This window comes from Mus caroli, chromosome 14 (genome assembly GCF_900094665.2).
Source record: "Mus caroli chromosome 14, CAROLI_EIJ_v1.1, whole genome shotgun sequence".
NCBI lineage: Eukaryota > Metazoa > Chordata > Mammalia > Rodentia > Muridae > Mus > Mus caroli.
The window spans coordinates 49,872,315-49,879,955 of record NC_034583.1 but is presented as its reverse complement, the minus strand read 5'-3'; the positions used below and the strand labels follow the sequence as shown (position 1 = coordinate 49,879,955).

The 7,641-nt window shown below is 45.0% G+C and overlaps 1 non-coding gene across 1 annotated transcript; it reads left to right on the top strand.

The window, feature by feature from the left end:
- The first annotated feature begins 5,419 nt into the window (after positions 1-5,419).
- LOC115029298 lies at positions 5,420-5,552 on the top strand. Its single transcript, XR_003834872.1, has one exon. It is a non-coding gene; the product is annotated as a small nucleolar RNA SNORA17 (small nucleolar RNA).
- The last annotated feature ends 2,089 nt before the right edge of the window (positions 5,553-7,641 follow it).

The window sequence follows — 7,641 nt, the reverse complement described above, 5'->3', positions numbered from 1 at the left end:
ATGGATCCAATAAAATAATCACAGATTCAAAAGTCTTTAGCTCTTTATAACCAGAAAAATAACTGCATTAAATTCACCGCTGACGGTGGTGCTCACCGCTGTCAGGATAATGTCTGTTAAGCTGGTGCCAGAGCCATCCTTTGAGGCATACTTGGAGCTCTCCAAAACTCTCAGGTGGCAAGCTGTAAAAGGGACTAAACCAGAACAGAAAATAAACCTTCTAAGCACCAAAGCATAAATTACCACACTCGAATCCTGAGTTGTTAAAAGGAACTGCTCCCGGACTCCTCCAAAACAAACCTCTTCCTGTGACACGGAAACACGTAATTCAGTGTCCCAAGTGTCTGTAAAGCATGGCCAAAATGTCAACCATAACAGAAGCACCCAGACCTTAGGCTTCCAGCTGATACAGCCCTTAAAGGCATTAAGCTGTAATAGACCGGTCTCAGTACTGTTTAGAAGAATTTTAATTGCACCTAGACATCGAGCTATTCCCGAGGTGTCCTAGAGAGTGGTTAAAGAAAACTTCTTGAGTAGCTTCCCCTCTCTTCCCTTCTGGGTTGTCACAGGAGGGTGTTGGAACTGAAGGTAGGGGTGTGGCCCTGGCTACTCTACATTTAACTGTGTGACCTCAAGTAAATTATACAGAGCTTTTTCATCTATAAAATGGGAATAAAAAAAATCTACCTTCTTCTTAGGGCAGAGATGAAAAGAAATGGAACTGAAATCCTGCATCCAGCAAGGATCCTGTATTAGTGAAAAAAAAATCTGAATTTGTAAAGGTATTTTTATCCTGCCACTGAAAACGAAATTGTAAAGCTGATTGTATAAAGAATAAAAGAAAGCATTTTCTTAAAGATTGATTTTATTTGTTTATGCATAAGTGTGTCTCAATGAGTGTGTGTGCATGTGTGTGCGCGCACGCGCGTGTGTGTGTGTGTGTGTGTGTGTGTGTGTGTGTGTGTGTGCTTGCCTGGGTAATATGCACACCTGTGCCTCACATAGGCCACAGGATTGCATGGTATTCCTGAGTTGGAGTTCTAGGCTTACCTCTGGGTACTGAGACACAAATTCAGTGTTCATAGCTACTGAGACATCTTTCTAACCCCAGAAACATTTTTTAAATTAACAAATCACTTGAGTAAAAGAATTGAGTACCTATCTTACAGTTATTTTATAAAACCAAAAGTTTCAATGTTGATATTTAAATAGCTGTTATGTATTGTGCTAAGGGTGTGAGACAGGAAATGCCCCTTGTGTTAAAAGTCATATTGTTTATTATCCTTTTGTTAGTATTTGAACACAATACAGTCACACTTTCTCAGGTAATTTTAGAAGGAGCATATAAGTTTATTATTGAGACACCAGAAAGATAAGAGATTCCTACCTGATAACTTCCAAAATGCAGGCTGGCTCTGGAAGGCATCCTTTATAGCATTATAAAAGAAAATCGTAGGAGCAGGGTGGCTGTGCTGGCACATGACCTTAATCCCAGCACCTGGGAGCCAGAGGCAGGAAAATCTCTGTGAGCTGAGGCCAGCCTGGTCTACAGGCCAAGTTCCAGGACAGCCGAAGCTACACAGAAAAAAGTCCTGTCTAGAAAAGCCACCCCTACAAAAAGGAGAGGAGGAGGAGGAGGAGGAGGAGGAGCAAGAGGAGGAGGGGAGGAGAAAATAAAAGCTGGAGAGAAGGATCAGTGACTAAGAGCACTTGCTGCTGCTGCAGAGAACCAGAATCCTGTTCCCAGCACCAACATCTGGCTGCTCACAATCAACTATTAGTGCACCTCCAGGGAATCTGACATCTTCTCCTGGACTTCCTGGGTGCCTGCAAGCACATGCACATGACACATATAAACATGTACAGATACATAAATACATACATACATACATACAAACATACATACATACATACATACATACATATAGACCTACATAAAAATTAAAACAGGAAATAGCTGACTCCTGTGGAGGAAGAAAATGAGACTAAATATACTCAAACTAACCATGACCTGGTATGACAGCTAGCTAGCTTAGATACCCAGGTCCTGCCTAGTCTCAAACATCAACTAGTTAGGACTTTCCTCATTTAAATGGCAGGATTCGCACAAAGAAAATTGAACTGTCAGAACCCTTCCTGGTCCATAGCTTTGGGCAGACACTCTTTTTCCAGCTCTCTCTCTCTGGTCTTGGCAAAGGGTCTGAATAAGCTCGATTTTTCTCCTCTCTTCTCACAAACGAACACCTCAGTGTCTCTCAGTCTCCAACCACATAGACTATGATAAGATTTTAGCATTGACCAATAAATCAATGATTTAGCATTGATTTATTCTTAACTGAAATCACTTGAATTCATTCTGAATTCTTAAATGGGTAAACACACATTTTTTTTAAATTAACCATTAGCCTAGTTAACCCAGACTTAGTAAGGCAGACAACTGCTTTCAAAATCATACATTAAATTTAATAATAAATAAATAAATTTGCATGCAGATCATGACCAATCCCAAAGAACAGTTTAACTGCATGCTTTAACAAATGATAAAACATAGAGTATGTCCCTGTTGCTAAATAGCACTAAAGCGTTTCTCTGTACAGTTGCACCTCATTAACATGCACAAAGTGATGTCATGTCCGCTACCATATGGGAAGAGAGGTCTGATAAGTTTCAGAAATTTGCCCCACTTCATAATGCTCAGTGGATTTTCCAAGTTCAGGTCAGGGGTGCTAAGTGTTTTGGGGTTTTTTTTTTTTAGTGACTATAATTTTTTGGGTAATTGTATCCATTTTATATATACATTGTATAATACATACATCTGTCCTCATCCACCTCCCTGTTGGACCTCCATACCACTGTTGCCAATTCCTGCTCCTTGCTATAGGTCTATTTCCTTGTTTGTGACTTTTTGTTTTGTTTCATGACCCACTGAATTTAACCAGGGCCATCTGTGGGACCAATAAGCACGGAGCTACCCGATGGAGTCTGGTGGCTCCCACTGGACCCACATTTGAAGAGATTCCTCCTCCCTTAAAATCTTCAGCAGCCCATAGTTTAGCAGAGAGGGATAGGTCCCCATGAGTTCCTCTCTGATTTATGACTGGCTTTAACAGGTCCAGTGTTCTGCAAGGTCCACTGCAGACAGCTACGACAGCTGTGAGTTTATGACTGCCAGAGGGCAGCATTTTAGTGTTCTTCTTCCTGTCTTTCTCTTCCTTAGACCATGGAATCGCTCATTTATCATCATTTACTTATTTAATTTTGTTCCATTTTCAGCTGTCAATTTTCCAATAGAGGAAACTGAAGCCATTTGATTCCTTATTGAGGACTGATTATATCTTTCAACTTCCCCTGCATTAGTCAATAAGAGCTTTCTCACAAACATCTCAGACCAAATGAAGTGATCACATAGAAAACACCTAGAATAATTTGCATCTTATTTCCATCATGACCACTTAAATCCAACATGTACACCCCTCCTCCCCAGATAATGAAAAGTTTATCCAGGATGGGCTTGTCTGCTGTATTGTTTTGTATTTCATCTCAAAGGATTTGTGTTCACAGCAAATAGTCCCTAGACAAGACAAAGATGACAGCAAAGGATCCTAGCTGGGAGTCACATGACCATGGACAGCTGTAGGCCAGCCTGGGTGCAGTGCAGAAACCCACTGAGACACTGAATGTGCTTATTAAAAGCAGAGCAAAGGATTCAGGCCAAGAGCAGGCAGGTTGCAGAGCTGGGCATTCTGCTGAACTAAGAACTATGTGTTCTTAGCTAGGTATAGCTATGTGTTGCTCTAACATACACCTGATACATAAACAACCTATAGGGAGAACATTGGATTATGGTTATGAAGGTTTAGTCTGAGACTGTTGACTCCACTGTTCTGGGACTCATCTGAAGCAGCCGTGTCAGCAAAGCTTCTCTGCTCACAAGGGTACAGGAAGAAGAAAGTGGAAGACACAAAGGTCCCACAATCTCCTCCAGTAGCACGAACCCAGTGATCTGTAGACTTTCCATAGCCATAGGCAAAGCTTCCACCACCTCCTAGTAGCCCAAACAGGAGAGCCAAAACTAATGCATATGGGCCTTTGGGGAACATTCCATATCTAAGATATAGCATGAACTCTGAAAGACAGTTCTTAAACAGAAGAAATATGCATAAATTGGGTATGTTTTATACATGCAATCCAGAGAATGAAGGCATAAACAGTCAGTGACCTTGTGAGCCTCTGGTATCATGGGGCTGTTGAGCAGTATTTAGTTTCCATCTGACAGTGATTCCTCGTGAACTCAGCTACTGTTAGAAAGCGACTCTTGGGATCAGAAAGTAAACGAGAACAAAGAAACATAATCCTTCTTTCACCTCCTAGAAAACCCTGACAGCCAGTGCTCACAGCAGACAGAGTGCAGACCCAGACAACCCTCTGGGACTGCCATCTGCCTGTACATAATTGGCATTCGGCATTTACTTACATGTGTGAGAGGGAAGACTCATTTCCACAAGTAAACTATTGATAAAGGTATGAAATTCGAGGGAGCTTGAAAAAAATTGAAGATCATCTCCAAGGACTCTGGTAACAGCTTTGAAACAAAACAGAAATGCATCTTCAGTGGGGGAAAAAACAAAAGATTATACAGCCATAAGAACACCGAAGAAGCTTAGCTTTTATCAAACCAGAAGGTCTAATTCCTTAACTAGACGTGGCTCAGGGATTTGCAACTTGTTTTTTGAGCCCAAATGAATTAACATTAATATGGAAACCCTCTAAAGATAACCCACAAACATAGCTATGCTAGTCCCCACTCCTACCCCCCCCCACCCCCGGTGAGATCTAATTCTCTAATGTGAATTCATCAACAATACCTTGTCAAACAATTCAACCAGTTATTGTTACAGATAGATACTTAAACCATTCAAATTAAGATGTATCAAAATCAGATCAACAAATCCAGAGGCTGTGGGAAGACTTGCTATGTATGATACTTAGTTGTTTTTCTGTTCTCAATGGATGGATGGATGGATGGATGTATGGATGGATGGATGAATGGACAGGTAGATGGGTAGATGGATGGGTAGACGAATGGATGGATGATGGATGGATGGATAGATGGGTGGATAAGAGGGTGGGTGGCTGGGTGGAAATGTTGATGGATGGAGAGAAAAGGACAAATAGATAAGTAAGAAACACAGATTATAGGAAAAAAAGAGATGAAGAAAGCTGGGTAGGGCACACAAGAGCCAACTTTGTCTATAAACCTTATCTGTTTCTCAGCTTTTCTTTAGTTCCTTTGTGCATACTTACTGTATGCATGACTGACTCTCTTTCCTTCTTATCACTTTCAACCTAAACTCTCAGGTGACTGGATCAGATTCTTATAAATTTTGACCATAATGGTACCAAGACAAAACTGCATGCACCTGTCCCTAGAGGTGTTCCAAGTGTGGCTTCCCGTGTCACATTAGTGTCAGTAGGTGGCAGAGAGGAAAGAAGTTAGGTCTAAGCTCAGTGTCCTAACATATGAACATTTGAATGATTAGTAGTCTAATACTCCCTGAAAGGAGCAAGCCTCAGACAACTGTGGGGTGGTGAGCTGTGCACAGACACCCGTCTCCAGTCAAGCACAGGCCTTGAACCCCAGAGACCTAGTGGGCAGTGACTTTCACCTGCATGGGACAGCAGGTGTTTGGCTACACTTCCTGGGCTCCTGACTCCTGTTGCAGCTACAAACTCCCATAACTCCCCCTCTCACTATAGAGAGGTGTGTGGCCATCAGTCACCTAGGCAATTCCCCAAACTCCTGGTATTCTGTCTGGACTCCACCCCCACAGTTACCTGGCAACAGCCAGGTAGGCTGAGCCCACTATGAAAGGGGCTGTTTGCCCCCTCCTCCTTCTCTTGCTTTCTTACTCTCTTGCATCTCTCTTTCCCTTTTGTACTCCCTCTCCCTATTCCCTTCTCTCCTCTCTCCACAAGGCCATGGCTGACTTCTACTTCTCTACTCTTCTCCCTCTCTCTGCCTTTCCACAATAAACACCTTAAAAACATGGACTGCCTATTCTCATTGGGATCTGCTGTGCTGGAACAATAGAGCAGGTCTCCCTGTAATGAGCTATATAGCTAACCTCCTGCCAGGATCCCTCCCAGTGCTGCCAACCAACCAAGCCAACCCATCCTCCAAGCTAGCCACCTAGCAAGCCTCAGACTCTCCTCCCTGCTGGACCCAGCAGGAACTCTCTCCTCCCTGCCCCTTTCCCTTCGGGCCCCAGGCCAGAGTCAGCCCGAGGGTCCCCATTCTTTTCTAAGCTCTTCCGCAACATCCAGTGGCATCTGAGGTGTCCACGACTGAGAATTTGACTTCCCTGGCCTCTGTGCGGCCCAGGGACCCCAGAACCGGCTCTTCCACTGTACCTAGCAGCATCTGTGGTGCGTAGGAGTCCTCAGGCAGGTCCGTGGGGACCCCAGACTGCACCTTCTTCACCCCCAGAGCTGGGTCCTGTGGCTTCTCACAGTCCAAAGCCCACCTGGAGGTTCCATGGGGTACACGCAGTCAAACTCCCCGTGTCAGCCTGGCCTACAGGCCAGAACCCTGAGCCGGACAGAAGACCCCACTTTTTGGCCCACAGATAACAACCAGACCAGAGCCAGGGGTCCAGGATAGGGAGCTAGCCTGAGATGGCCACCAGTATGGTGCTGTGCAGGCTTGGATGGGCTCCCAGGGCAGGGAGCCAGCCAGAGACTAGAACTCCACCTGGGACTGCAGGTACTGGGCAGGAGTGAGCCGAGACAGATGACCTTCACAGGGGGCCACTCAGGCAGGTTAGGGACAAGCCTGAGATGATCACCAGACTGACACCATGGGGCCTGGACATGGAGCTAGCCTAAGCTGACCACCATTCTACTGGTCTGTGGCAGGGGCAAAGCAGAACATGCCTGAAACCACCCCTGCCAAGTGCCATAATGCACAAGTGAGCACATGGAAGACCTGGCGCTGGGGTCACGGGAGCAGGAAAGTTGAACCTGCCCCTCACCAGTAGCAGCACTCAGGGGACTGGGCCCAGCACCTTATGTGGGCAGCACAATAAAACTGACCCTAGTGGCAGATTAAGCTTCAAAGACCTGAGTATGGGGCCCTGCTACTTGTCTCCTGTGTGGTAACATAGGCAAGGAAGAGATAACCCCTCCGACTCACCCCTTGTCACTTAAGAGAGGCAGGAGAGCTGGCCCTGAGGTCATCAGAACAGGAGAGTGCCAGCATTCCTGCAGCATTCTGGTGAGTGGGCCCTTTACATCACCTGTGCAGCATAGCAGAGCTCACCCTGGATGTGGGGGTTGTTCATGAGCTGGCCTGAGCATGTGAGAGCAGGAGAGCCAGTGAGCTGGTCAGCTCAGATACCTCTCAGGCCCAGATCCAGGGCTATGAATCAGCCCAACCCAACATCTGCCCCATCATTTAACTGCTAGAGTGCATGAAGGAGCCAGTCCTACAGATCTCAAACTACAGTATCTCCGTAACACAGGGCAACAACAGGGTGTCTAAGAAGAGTCCCAGTGATGTTATAGTATTGATAGAGTAGTAGAAACCAGAGGACTCACACCAGATCTTCAAGTCACTGCAGTGAACATTTGCAAGCAAAAGGT